The sequence below is a fragment of the Staurois parvus genome, unplaced genomic scaffold (assembly GCF_062004578.1).
Source record: "Staurois parvus isolate SC_StPar_1 unplaced genomic scaffold, SC_StPar_1.0 ptg001302l, whole genome shotgun sequence".
In the NCBI taxonomy this organism is placed as follows: Eukaryota; Metazoa; Chordata; class Amphibia; order Anura; family Ranidae; genus Staurois; species Staurois parvus.
Window position 1 is genome coordinate 5361635 of NW_028319098.1, and position 15818 is coordinate 5377452.

The following is a 15818-nucleotide window of genomic DNA, read 5'->3' on the forward strand; positions in this document are numbered from 1 at the left end:
ATTAGTACAATACCATTGCATATAATATGCATTATGTGACCTATACTGATTTATTCAAATAGGGCTATTTAGGACTGAGCAGACACCAATCCACAAACATTCTCACACAGCTAAGCACCTATAGCAAATACAAAAATAGGTAGATTGCCATTTTGGTACGTACCGATGTACTGGAAAATACATTTCTGTAAGGGCTTGTTTGCATGGAATTCAAAAAGTAGCATTTAGCAAAGTATTCAACACCTGCCAATTAAATTGGGCGTCTCATTCAGTTTGAGCACAGCCACTGGAGAGTATTGCCAGTTTGGGCCAAACACTGTCTGCAAAGTACAGATGCTGGACAATCTTCCACATCCAGCAACCATGTGAATGTAGTGTATTCAGCCTATTTTTCTATAAATTATTTCTGTCAGACATTTGTGTTTCATTTCGATTCCTTTTTTGAACGAAAATTAAATTTTCAGAGATGCAAATGTATAAAGACATAGTAACAAATGGCAAAGAAACAGAAAAAGAGTTATATCAAAATTAACAAATGCATTTGTTTCATTCAGATGACGCCACATGATGCACATGATGCAGGCCCATGAGGCAATTAATAAAATTTTTGAATTTGTTTGATAATTTGGATTCGGATAACGAATGGATCCAAAATTTGTTCTATTCATTAATTCGGATGCACATGAATTATTATTATTATTATTCAGGATTTAAATACTGCCAACAGTTTGCCCCACACTTTACAATATAAGGGAGACAGTACAATTACATTACATTTCACTAAAGAAGGAATAGGAGGAATTGTCCATTCAGCTCATGCCATTTCTCTTGGTAAGTTGAAGTAAAGTCTGCAAATATTGAATCCTTTCATTTCGAGTCTGTCTGGTTCAATAATTTATCAAATATACAGCAATCTTCCAGAAAGACTGCAACATTTTTCTAATCCACTCAGATCAACGATAATGCAAAACGAACACCGAAGAAACAAAACAAATTTTGAAAACGAAACGAGTCGACATAACAAATATGACAAAACAAAATTCTTCAATGAACGAATGCATCTGATACTAAACAAGATAAGAATTTCCAGTGTGAACATACCTAATTTCTGTTATTTTAGCCTAACATGGACTTTTATGAATAATTTACCTGTAGGAAAGACATTTTAAACCCCATTCTTTGTCTCCTAAAGCCTGGGCCATGCATTAATTCCAGACTAGTTGAAATGGCCAGTTATTATTTATTTATTTCAGGTACTTCTATAGTGCTATCAATTTACACAGCGCTTTTACATATATATTGTACATTCATATCAGTTCCTAACCCTCAAGGAGCGTACAATCTAAGGTCCCTAATCTATATTCATACATACACATACTAGGGCCAATTTAGACAGGAGCCAATTAACCTACCAGCATGTCTTTGGAGTGTGGGAGGAAACTGGAGTACTCAGAGGAAACCCATGCAGGCACAGGGAGAACATGCAAACTCCAGGTAGGAGGTGCTGTGGCTGGGATTCGAACCAACGATCCTAGTACTGCCAGGCGGAAGTGCTAACCATTTAGCCACTGTGCTGCCCAGTTACTGTATTTATTTTTTTTCAAGAATAATCTATGGCAATGCAAGAAAAAAACTGTTTTAGAAAAATATGGCACCAAAACAGAACTTGAAGACACCAAAATAAAACACTTAAAAAAGTTCTTAAAATCCCTCTTATTTAAACCAAAGCTTTAGAGGAATGAGAGAAAATTGAATCTACTGTGGGGCCACAAGTGGATCCTCCATTGACACAGATAATCTGTTCTTATCCCTGTCCAATATAATAAAGAGAGTCAGTCCAAATAAATTAAACTGATAGTTATGTAACCATATCAGCCAAATGATCAGCAAACAGTGTTGAACAGCATTATGTTTAATGAATGAACTGGCAGGGTAAACTGACAATACAGATAGTATGGTGGGAAGGTACGAAATATGATAAACTTGCTTTGCAAATGGTTAATTATTTGTAAATTATAAAAATTGTTATTAAAGCACAAGGAGATATCACACTGGCTGCACACTTATCAGAACAAGGAAAACCTTGCCAACTCTGAAATAGAGAACCTGATCTATGCAAATCATTCTGAACCACACATTTATTAAGAACTAGTTGTGCTTCTGTTGTCTCTTTGTTTTTCCCCTACTCAGGGGCTGACTGACAACTCACGGGGTTCCCGGGCAATAGGGGATCATGGGGCCCCTGTGTCCTTGCCCACACTCAAAGCACACCCAAAAAGCCTATAAAAAAAGTACCAGGGGCATTTCATGGGGCCCCCTACTGACCCCGGGCCCTCGGGCAGTGCGCCCCTGCCCCTGCCCCTGCCCCTACCTTTCCCCTCCCTGTACTGCACTGCCTTATTTCTGTTTTAGAATAGGTGTACTATATACTTTATGTGCGACTATTTCATGGCATGTTATAACGCACTGTGCTGGTACTTTTTGCTGATTGTTCTTGTACTCTCTATAATAAAATAAATACAAAGTAGCAACAGGGCAATATGATTAGCTAACTTAACAGCTACATGATGCAATATTCTTTAGCAATGCAGCCTCTTTAGTTACGTATGGCACGTGCAGGGGCGGACTGACCATTCGAGCACTCGGGCACTGCCCGAGGGCCCGGGTCAGTAAGGGGCCCCATGAAATGCCCCTGGTACCTTTTATAGGCTTTTTTGGGTGTGCTTTAAGTGTGGGCATGGACACAGAGGCCCCATGATCCCCTATTGCCCGGGGGCCCCCATGAGTTGTCAGTCCGCCCCGGACACGTGGAATAACTATTCCTTAGCTTGCAGCTGGTTGAAGAGAATTTTGGCAAAACAAAAATGAATTATTATTTCATTGTGCATGCACAACACAAAAAAGGTGGCTGAGTATGTAAATCTTAAAGGGAACCTAACAGAGTGTAACAGGCAGGGTTTTTATAACAGAAAAGACCCTAGAGGTCTCTTCAGTCATAAATGTCCCCCCTGCCTGTCAGTGTTAATGTGATATGGGCCACGCATGCGCAGTTCAGACTGCATTTACGGAATGCTCTGCATGCCGTGGCAAGTGGCTCCAATGTGCATGCGTGAGAGTGATGTCACCACAACTTGGCCAATCAAGCGGCTGAAGATTCAGACCCTGGAAGGAAGAGGGGGTTAACATAGAAACCACCAGGGATCAGGGGAGCCATTACAGCCCAGCACTGGGGGGCTCCATTTTAGGTAATTCTCACAGAATGTATTAGTATGCGGTGCATATTAGTACACTATGACTCAAACTTGCAGGGGGGCACATTTTTTGTACATTCTCAAGGAGACTTTACTACCACTTTAATGATTTTTTTCTAAGGTTGCATGTACCAGCGCTGTCATTCTCTCATGTTTTTAGTGCATATCATATTTTAGACCTAATTATGGCATTACTGGGTCTCTGCACTTCTCTATGCAAGGCAGGCATGTGAGAGGAACCATCAGGGTGCTGTACTTAGCGTCCAAAAAAACATCACAGCAAACTGCTGCAGTACTCTTCTCATGAGCCCTTAGCCCTGATGCAAGAAGTGGGTGGGCTCTTGAGAGGCATTATGCAAATATATATTTAAATATATTGCAAATATCAGAAAACCCTGATGGGTGGATATCAGTCTGGAGGAGTGAACATACCTAGGCAGGCTGTGTTTGTATGCAGGCTATCTTAGATGAATCCCATATGTGACACTAAGATGTTTATTTACTAGTACTAGAGGGTGCAAAATTTGGTGCAACTTAGCATAGAAATCATCTTCCAGGTTTTATTGTCAAAACTTAACCCCTTCCTGACAATGTCACACAAATATGCGCCTCACAGATCTGGGCTTTTTTCCGTGGGGCCGCATATTTGCATACCTGTCTTTGTGCTGGGAGTGTGCCACATGGTGTGCTCCCAGCCCAAAGACCGGGGTGTCACTGAGAGCCCCAGGTCCCATTCTAAGGATTGGGACCCAGGACTCCCAAATCTGGGTCACACGATCGCTGTGATAGCCTCTGATTGGCTATCACAGTGATCAGTTACTGTACAGCCTGTCCCCCTTGTTTTTTTTTTCTCTATGAATGGAGGAGAGAGATACATTGTATCTATCTCTCTCTCCTTGCATAGTGGGGAAAAAACTGTTTGTTAAAAAAAAAAAAGAAAAAAAAGAAAAATAAATACATATTAAAAAATAAAATATAAAATAAAGATAAAATACCTAGATCAAGGTTTGATCTGGTTCAGTACCAGGGATAGTGTTTGGGTCAAGGTCAGGATCAAAGGTCAAGGTCAAATGTCAGTGTCAAAGGTCAGGATTTGTTGTTTTTTTGTTTTTTATTGGTGTCAGTGTCAGTTAGTATCAGTCTGTTTGTTTTAGGAAAAAATCTAAATGCTCACTATTGTTTCTGGGCTGTACTGTGGGCACAAACAACAAATAACATACACATATATGGTATCGTTGTGATCGTCAAGAGCTGGACAATTTATTTTGGATTGTTCTTTGGTGGTAGGTTATGGTAGTAACAAGAAACACACAGCTAAATTTTAAAAAAATATTATTTTTCTTACTATTTTGGGCCAGTTTTCCTTTGGTAATAAAAAAAATCAGGAGATATCCATTAGCATTTACCACCAAATGAAAGCCCAATTTGTCCTGAAAAAAAACAAGGTATAATCCATCTGGATGTACAAAGTAGTTGTGATGATGTGATGTGATGTACGGTTTTACTATCACATGTCAAAGTTGTAAGATTGTGCTTAGGCGTTAAGATTTGTTTTACCCTTAGGAGTGAAGGGGTTAATTGAACAAGCTGACGTTTCAAGCTGATTGGTCACCATGCACAGCTGCACCAGATTCTGAGTGCACCAACTTTAGTAAATCTACTCCTAACCCTCCATGATTTGAAGAAGTGAAATCCAGTTAATGAAAGGGGCAGACCAGGAACAGTCAGGCTGGGAAGGAAAGTGTCAGATGATGCTGGATGTCCTGCAGCCATGAAATGAGACGTGCACTGTATGACTTGCTGCAGCTTTCAATGTACATGGTTTCATTTGTTTTATACTCTTCAGCTTTTTTGTGGTTTCCTCAACAAATTTGATCTTCTGCTTTCTAAGGTGAATCAAAACGTTTTATTACAACAGCCAAGAAAAGGTGCTTGAGCACTAACACAACAATAATATTTTCAGTACAATGACATTAGCATAAGAACTGAGAAGCCTATCAAAACTATTCATCATCTTCTCCATTGAAAATACTGTTTCTGGTTTGCTTTTTGCATTTTTTACAGAACATTTCTATTTTTTCTACCGTAAATTAAATCTGGTTTATATTCAGTGTTGGAGAGCCACATAAAAGATCTTTGCTCCAGCCTGAACATAAAAAATATTGAACTGAATCCCCCATCCACACATTTCAGGTGGATGTGGGAATCCTTCCTTATGTGTCATTGTATTCTAACAGTTGGACTCCCCATACACTAATGCTGATCAAAGATCCAACAAGCCAGTTCATGAGAAGTCGATCATTAGATCGACTTTTTCATGAACAGGAACAGCCATAGATGGAAAAACTTGGCTGGTCCCTGCTGAACGGGTCGAATTTCGATCCATCTCTTGTTAGCTTAACCCCTTCGTGCCTCAGGGTAAAACAAATCTTAACGCCTAAGCATTTTACATGTGTTAGCAAAACCGTTCTACTACTTTGTGCATCCAGATGGATTACACCTTGTTTTTTCGGGACAAATTGGGCTTTCATTTGGTGGTAAGTGGTAATGGGTATTTCCTGGGTTTTTTTTTATTACCAAAAGGAAAAAACTGGCCAAAAATAGTAAAACATTTTTTTTTTTAATTTAGCTGTATACTTCTTGCTACTAACATAACCTACCACCAAAGGACAACCCAAAATAATTTATCCTGATCCTGACAATCGCAGAGATACCACATGTGTGTATGTTAGTTGTTGTTTGTACCCATGGTATAGCACAGAAACCATAGTGCGCAATTTGCTTTTTTATCCTGCAACTAACTGACACACACTCATACTAATTTAAAAAAAATAATCCTGAACAAAAAAACTGACCCTGACCATGACCTTTGACCCTGACCTTGACCAAAACACTAACCCTGGCACAGACCTAGATAAAATCTTGATGTAGGTATTTTTTAATTTTTTTTTATCTTATTATTTATTTATTTTTACACATACTTGTTTTTTTTCTCTCGGAAAGGACAGAGAAAGAGATACAATGTATCTCTCTCCTCCATTCAGAGAGAGAAAACAAGGGGTGCGGTCTTCACAGTGACTGATTACTGTGATAGCCAATCAGAGTACAGCACAGTGGCTAAATGGTTAGCGCTTCCACCTGGCAGTACTAGGGTCGTTGGTTCGAATCCCAGCCACGGCACCTCCTGCCTGGAGTTTGCATTTTCTCCCTGTGCCTGCGTGGGTTTCCTCCGGGTACTCTGGTTTCCTCCCACACTCCAAAGATATGCTGTTAGGTTAATTGTATCCTGTCTAAATTGGCCCTTGTATATGTATGTATATGTATATGCGCTGGTGGTCAGTGGAACCTTTCCCCCTTGTGCTGGTGGTCAGTGGAACTTTTCCCTCTTGCGCTGGTGGTCAGTGGAACTTTGCCCCCTTGCACTGGTGGGCAGTGGAACTTTGCCCCCTTGTTCTGGTGATCAGTGGAACTTTGCCCCCTTGTGCTGGTGGTCAATGGAACTTTTCCCCCTTGTGCTGGTGGTCAGTGAAACTTTTTCCCCTTGTGCTGGTGGTCAGTGGAACTTTGGCACCTTGTGTTGGTGGTCAGTAGGTTATATTTTTGCAAAACTAAAACCTCAGTATTCAGGTTTAATTGCAGTGTTGGCACTTTGTGATAAATAAGTGGGTTTTGGGTTACAGTTTGGGTACTCGGTCTCTAAAAGAATCGCCATCACTGCAGTATAGAATCTGATTGCATAATCTTTGTACAATCTGCTTTAGATTTAGCAAAACTGTATAATATGAGGACACACCTTAAAAATCTATTTAACTTGTATCAACTCAGGTAGACTCGTGTTCTACAGTATATATTTGATGGCAGATCTAGAAGAGATTGTACAGTTATGTTATTTAGAGGTGCTCAGTTTAATTCTATAATCTCTGTACAGTCTCCTTAGATTTAGTAAAACTGTTTTAAATAAAAGTGGTCTGGCAAGCCTTAAAACCACAGTTCAGCCTGGTGCAGACTCACTACAAAATGCTACTACATCCCCCATATCACAATATGATATATCAGCTGTTTTACCTGTCAAAGGATTTGTATTACTGTCCATCTGCTCCTGAAGTTTACACAGTTCTGCCACACAGCGCAGCCCTGCCTAGCAGGGGATAAGACCTAGGTTTGTATTCTGGAGTTACACTTTCACTTACAGGTCCTTTCCCCACTTCCTTTCTGTGACTGGACAGTAGAGAAGAAGCAGCACACTGATGAGCTCATCTTTTTGTCACTTTGCGCTCTCCTTCTACTAGCATGGATCCTTGTGCTGCAGCAGGAAAAGGGTTGCCTAAAATCTCTGGTCAGTTTCCAATAAATGTTGCAGAATATCTGACAACTGGTCACAGCTCTCCTATACAGTGGTGAATTCAGGTTTCGTGCTTCCCTAGGCAACACAAAAATTGCCCCCCTATGAGACCATGACACCGACCACCACTTCCCCCCCCACCCGAGAGAGCCTTCCACTACCACTGCCCCTGATACACTGGCCACCCCCCAGCCCCACACACACCCTTGCGAGAGATAGAAGACACTCACCTTCACAGCTCTGGACATCCCTGGGAAGGAGAGTCAGGCTCTGCATACACCATCAAGCAGCCCAAGGCCTGTCTCAGATCCCACCTGGCCCCCATGCTGCGTGTGTCCTTTCTTCCATCCCTTCTTCCGGGGAGCAGTGCTACCCCCCTGAAAAATGCTGCCCTAGGCAAATGCCTTGTTTGCCTTGTGGCAAATTACGCCCCTGCTCCTATACCAAAACCAAGAGACAACTATAAAAATAACAGCTGGGCTGTTATTCTGTTATTCTAAAAATCCTGCAAATGCTAATTGCAAGCTTTGGGTATACTTATACAGGTTCAAACTGACAATCCAGCTTCCAGTAATTAAGGACAATTTGTTACATTCAAATGATCTGCACACTGTGTAGCAATAATTGCTAAAAAAAAATTTAATCAGCCTAGCAGGGGTGTAGTTTGGAGTGTGGCCTGTTTATGGGTGTAACTTATGGCATCAAATTTCCTTTCCCTTTAGGCTCCCAATATAAAAATCTGGACCTGCTCATATATAAAAGCATCATTCTGGCCTTTAGCCATTACTTGCATTATGGTGTCGTTGGCACCACACTTAGCTTATACCACATTGTGATAATGGATTTTGAGTTAAAGGGCATTTATAAGAACCTCTGACCTCTTAGTTCTGGAGAATGAAATCATTCAAACCTGGGAGGGGGGGGGATGGTGGATTTAGTTTCAGGAAGGCGTATAGTATACACATGTGCATAAACATGCAGCTGGTATAATTTCTAGAATAGGACAGTACTTGTCTCCAAACATAAATAGAACCTCACCGGCACTTTCATTTTCAGCTTCAAACCCAGAACTGGAAATCTGGGCACAAAGTTTTAGGCGCTATCAAATGTGAATTTAATTGAAATCACTCCTCCCTTCAAATTAGCAACTATTCCAACCACTTATACTCAGGCTCAATCGCAATCCTATCCCTCCCCCTCACCTTAACCTCCCTGGCGGTATTCCTGAGTGTAGCTTGGGGTAAACTTTCATTACCAAAAGTGATAACCCCGAGCTACACTCGGGATTACTCTGCAGCATTGCTCTGGGATTTCTGTTTCACTTACCTTGTCCTTCGCTTCCGCGATGTCCCCCCTGCAGCGTCCCCGGCCATCCCTCCTGCCGATGCCGGCATCCGTCTTCCGGGTTCCGGTCCCTGCGAGCGTCAGGACGTATGGGGACAGAACCGGTGGAACATATAAAAATGTTAAAAAGTGCCATTCACTCAATACACTAAAATCACATAGTAAAACATTACTGTATCAAACCATTTCACATACATTTTTTCCAGAGTGCTTTGTCCTGTGCCCTGCCTGCATTTTTACTGTTCTTTCTGCGTTGAAACTGAGAAAGGTCCATGGCGTCCAAAAAGCGTCCCTTTATGGCGTCCAAAAAGCGGTTTTAGACCAGCTAGAGAACAGCGATAGTAAATTAGAACTACTTGAAGAATTGAGTGATAATGATTTGTGGGGAAATTCACCATCAGACACTGAAAACGATTTTGCGACTGAGCTCAGTGATGTGCCAACTTGGCACTATATTTCAAATTTCAGTGTTTTTGGTTTGATTATATTATTGAATTAAATTTATTATTATTATTTTTTATGATTATTTATTATATTATAATTTATGATTTCCTGTTTCAAATTTTATCATACCTGGGATGTTTACTAGACTCTTGTTCAGACAGATTTCAGTGAGTTATTCCTAAAAATGACAGGTCTACAATAAAAAAAAGACATATTTCCATACAAAAAAAAGTACCGCTTTGAGCACAGAAATATTTACATAATCAGACCGCTAGGGAGGTTAATAGCTAATGAACTCTGCAAAGTAAAAATATACCCTTAAAGCTCAACTTCAGTAAATCTGAAAGAGTTGACTACTGGTTTATTTCTACTGGATGGCACTCGATCCTCTGCTCTGCCTGCAGACACTGGCTGCAAACTAGCTCTGGGCATCCTCATTTTCAATGCATAATTATGAACCCAGAACTGGTCTTGATAAAACAAGGAAATTAGACAATTAAAGCATGGGGGAGAAGAGGCTGGTTTAGCAGTGCAGAGGAGTGGAGGACTGAGTAAGTAAGTTTTCTTTTCCATGCCCTCTAGACCTAAACATGCATTTAACCTTGCAGTGCAAGCTCAGACCCATAGCAAGGGGCATTTTTCAAGATTCCTGGAATTGGGCTTTATCCTAACCCTTAGAAATGTACCCTGTAATAACTAAACTAACTCTTAAATTAAACCCTTCAACAGTGAATCTGGGCTCATGTACACTGCAGCTGATAAACTCACATTTAGGAGCTGTTCAGCGTGTTTTTTTCAGCAGCCCCTGAACTCTCCCTAATGTTTTCCTATGTGTCCATGTACACATCTTTGTTTACAGTCGTTTACAGGCATTTGAGTTTACAATCGTTTTTTTGAACGCAGAAAACTTGTGTTCAGCAGTCGATTTTATCAGCGTTTCAAACGCAAAATGCTTGTAGACGTGGCTAAACGCAGCAAATCGAGTTTAGAAACGTTTGTGTTTGAAATTTTTGTTTTTAACTCTTCCAATTCCCGATGCTGTCCAGAGCCTTTTTGCATCATGAAAAATGCATGCAAATCGTGTTCAAGGTACTCAAATGGACAAAACACTGAACCCAGGATGTTCCTACCAAGCTTGTCACACATTATAATGACCAATTCACACCTCAGACCTTTCCCACCCTTGGAAACAAAAGATATGTTAATGACCATTCACACTTCAAATTCCTCATAAAGACCCCCTGCCAGGTGGCATTAATGACTCACTCCACCAGACACCTTTCCCACCCTTGGAAACAAAAGAAATATTAATGAGCAACTCACACCTAAGTTAATCTCAACACCTACTGCTGTCTCTGCTTCTACTCTGTATTTCTCTGAAACAGTCTAAAATAGTTAATAATGTACTACTTTTCAGTGCATTCTGGGCATTTGGGAGGTTCTCCTGTGCTTATCTTTAAAAAACGCTTCTAAACGCAAACGCGCATAAACGCATTATGCGAACTCAGTTACATTTTCCAGCAGTCAGTTTCCATTGTTCAGAAGTGTCCCGTGTACATGGGGCCTTACTCTTAAAGTGTTACTAAACCCACTACAGTAAAATCAGTCTGTATATGCAGTAAAGCATGCTTGTTATACTCACTGTGAAAACTAAGGGGTTAATCCTCTGTATTGTGTAAAATGTCTGTTTGATCCTGTCTTCTCTGATCCTTCCCTTCTTCTACTGTCCCCAACCCATCTGCTGATAGAACAGAGCCTTGGGGGTGAGATGCACATGCTGTTTGGTGTGTATTGCTAGACAGGTTTTTTTTTGGGGGGGAGGGGGGGAGTGCATGTGATTGGCACAGGGCCAATCAGCAGTGTGCAGACAGAGGGTCAGGGGTTATGCAGCCTCACAGGACAGTCAGAGCAGAATTAAATCTCCTCCTACAAGATTAACCAGTGCTCAGCTGGAAGTCACAAGACTGCTAAATACTGCTAATGAGAAAAGGTATTTAGCAGTTTATATTTGCTAAAATAATTGCATTTCCATGTTGTGTGTACTGTGGCAGACCAAATATAGTGAATTCAGGGTCCTGGGTTTAGTACACTTTAAATGAACAAGCTGAAGTTAGAAGCTGATTGGCTACCATGCACAGCCGCACCACCTTTAGCCCTCTCCAGTTTTAGTAAATCAACCCCACTGAAAAGTCACTTAAAAAAGCGAATAGGGTTTACATAATTTGTCCATTGGTAACATGGAACATTTGGCTTACCTTTTTCTTAAAATAATGAGAAAAAGTATTTAGCAGTTTATATTTACTAAAATAATTTCCATGTTGTGTGTACTGTGGGAGACCAGATATAGTGAATGCAGGGTCCTGGGTTTAGTAACACTTTAAAGTCATTCCCCCAACCTTAGCACTTAACCCGACTTAGAATAATCCCTGACCATAAGTCCAACTATAAAATAACCTTCAACTTTAAAATTGAAACTATCACATGAACTATCAACCAACATTGGGCCAATTCTTAACATCATATTATACCATGTCCTTTTCCAAATCAAATTGATGACAAGAGCACAACACTATAAACTTTTCATCTGTACACTATGCTGGAGCTATATTGATTTGGGTCACCTAAACCAATATGGTATTGGAGATTTAGAATAATCATTCTAATGAAAGCTTTACATAAGAACAGAGCTGGGTGTTAACACTCAGCAGGCTCACACGTCATTATAACAGCGTTGAAACTACAAGCTCTGTAAGCTAAGTGGTCACTCAATAACCCACATAACTGAACATTTTAAACACATATGTTGTGACTAGTCAATAGCTCTCCTGTGATTCCAACATCACTGATGTGAACTGGTCTGTGAGGATGACAACTGTCACCGTAATTATCACTTACAGGGAAATCTTTGAGACTGCTTAAAATCATTCCTATTTAATAGAAATATGATAGATCCCTTCACTTCCTAAGCTTCACAAATTTAATAAGCCAAGTCAGAAATTAAAGTTGCTGAAGGTTCTAGCTGTAAAATAAGTTTGAAATAATAAAAAAAAAACATTTAGCTATCCCAACTCTTCTGACATTTGCCAGATTGCCAATCCAAGCCTGCTTCCCATGCAGTACAGGTTTATGCATATATTCACTTTATAGCACCCACCCCCCATAAAAGCCATTCTCCATCTGCTTTCAGACAGGCTGGAGGTAGAGGGCAGCAATATAAATATTGATTTTGGTGCATTAATTAAACCTTGAGAACATGAAAGACAGGTGCCTCTGCTGAACAATAATCTGTCCATTTTTACATTCCTTTACAGAATTGTGTTATTTCTTTGCTTTGCCTTAGGATACTGGGCTTGTAAAGGGTTTTTCTTAGAAATAAAATAAGCTTTTCCATATGAGGGTTTCCACTGTCAACAAAGCACATGATTCACTAGAGGGACAAGATTTCCATTTTGTGATACTGATGAATGAAGATGTGATATGCATGAGAGCTATTACTTCTAGCAGGCAGTACTTACCAGCACCCCATGCCTACTAACATATATATTATACTGTACACTACTTTCACAGTCAAATCAGTTGATTGCATTCTTGGTCATCAGCTTTGTCTGCTGAAGATGCATGATTTCACAATTGTGCCTTTTCTGCTACTCATTTTGTGATATCAAACAACATATGAATGATAACTATATGAATGATATGTCATACACACAAATCACACATCACATTTTAAATCTCTTCTAAAAGCTATACTGCTTGCTTTATGTAAAGTACTATGGATAGGTTCATAGATGGAAGAATGGAAGGAATGGAGGGTGAAAGGAAGAAATAAAAAACAAGATAAAAAAAAAGGCATATAGCAAAAATATAGGGGTATTCATGCTCATGTCCTATTTGCTAGTTTGATTGCTGATTGTTCAGTTATTGCCAGGAGGGTGACTGGGTCCTCCACTTGACTGAATGCCTGACTGATAATCTGGGTCTAATTAGTACCTTCCCAACTGAAGATTCAGCAAACATAATGTAATCATGTTTCAAAATTGTGAAGTAGTCACATCTATCTATCTGTCTTTGTCAGATAAAGCTGAACCTATGGAAATATAAATTAAAATGTTTGTATATGTGAACAAGTCCTAAAAGTTGCTCTAATCTTCATTTACGTCATTAAAAAATAAAGTATAAAAATATAGATATAAATTGATGTATTAAAAGTTATTTAACAAACAAGCCACTCATCATTTTATGTTGATGACGATATATTAGTTTAACAAAAAAGATGAACTACAGCAGACAGATTCTGGAGCAGCTGTACATAGTAACTGATGAGCTTGTTCAGTTAAGCTTTGAAAAGGAAAGCTAGAAATCCAGGTGTAATAGGTCAAATAGAGCACCAAATGAACGTTCTAAAGTTCAAAGTCCAAAGTCTTTATTGTTCAACTAGTTACAACAATTAGGATTAAGAACAGCCAACTTGTTTCAAAGGGAAACACATCCCCCCTTCATCAGGGCTGGAGGAAAAGTTCAAAATAACAGACATAAAAAAAGATGATAAAGAAGAATTGCTATAAAAAAACACACATGTATAAAATAGAAATTAACAAAAAATAATAATAATAATAATAATAATATCAATAATAACATGGCCATTGAGGAAAAAAAATATCCTCAAAACCAGAGTGGAATACATCTTGACTGTATAAAATGAGTAGAAAAGGAAGTCACATTTCACACTAAAAAGCACAAATTAAACTGTATGCATCCACAGGTGATGATTGTTCAAAGTTGCTGCTGGCTTCCTTGAGAGACACAGGATGAAGATGCTATCAAAGACCAATCACTGTGTGACAAAATATAACCAAAGATGTCTCAGCTGGTGTGTGGCTAGATGCAATCTTGCCAAAAGGATACACATTTTTCTACTGTTAGAAATGCAATTAATTGCAGTGAGGTAAACGCAGACACACAAAATTGCTATTACAAAAATTTTAATTTGCTCTAACCTTCACTTCAGTCATTAAAAAAATGAAATGCAAACATATAGATATAACATTACATATTATTTAACAAACAAGCCACTCATCATTTTTTACATTTTAAGATGATATACTGTATTGATTTAAGAAAAGGGTAAAAGAAATGTTCCATGTTAAGAATGGACAAATTATGTAAACCCTATTGGCTTTTTTGAAGTGACTTTTCAGTGTGGTTGATTTACTAAAACTAGAGATTGCAAAATCTGGTGTGGCTGTGTATGGTAGCCAATCAGCTTCTAACTTCAGCTTGTTCAGTTAAAGTGTTACTAAATCCAGGACCCTGCATTCATGACAAGTGCTTGCTATGGGGGCAGACAATGAAGAGTAGGAGCAGAAAGCGCACGTGGGGGACTGGAGAACAGGAGAATTTGGGACCACTCTGTGCAATAGAGAAGGTAAGTATACCATGTTTGGTATTTTATTTTTAAAAAAATAGCCTTCAGTAACACTTTAAAAAAGATTTTATTATCCCAATAAAAAGATCTCATCATCTCCATACACAATACAAAAGATCTCATCATCCACATACACAAATATCTAGAATATCTGAGATTAGTTCACAGACAAAGTTCTTGCATTGTCAATCTTAGGTGGGTTAAAGCTGAAGACTACTCTTATTTTACCATTCCTTGTTCCTACCTCCCCTCCTATCAACATGCTATTTACACTTTTAAAGTGGTTCTGCAGTCAAGACATTTTATACCTAGGTAACAAAAATGTCCCAGAAGTTGCATCATTCTTCCCACCCCACCTCCCTATACACTTACCTGAGTCTTATCTTGATCCAGTGTTGTGCCTGTATGTACCCTTTCCTTTTCCTCTTCTCATAGGACCTGGAGGCAGCGGTGGGAACTTTTTGGCTCCTGCTGCTGTCAAGCAAATTCTGTGAGAAGGAAGCAAGGGACAAGCAAAGATGTGATGTGTTTGTCTATGGACCCACACTGCCTGGCTTGGGAGCACACCCACACAAGTTTCCCCATAGCAGCCAACTTGCTATGGGGCACCTGCAGAAGAGGCTGAGGTTGCAGAAGAGCGTTGCAGGGGACCCCAGAACAGGAGGTAAGGGACTGCTCTGGGTCATTGCACAGTGCAGGCAAGTATAACTTCCTTTTTATTTTAGGAATAAAAATTAGCTTTTATAAACACATACCTGTTTGTCCTCAAGATTCAGTGGTTATACCAGGGTCATGGCTGCAGCTTCAGTCATGACCCTGGTATGTTTTTTTTTTCAGTCAGCAATGCTTCATTATTGCAGTGGGTGCGCTTATCTCACACGTATGAATGAAAGGGACAATCCACTGACAGTCAGGCTGGAGAGAAAAGTGATAGATGATGCTGAATGTCCTCCAGCCAGGAATTAAGGCAGGCTCTACCTAACTTTCTGCAGCTTCTGATGCACACTGTGCA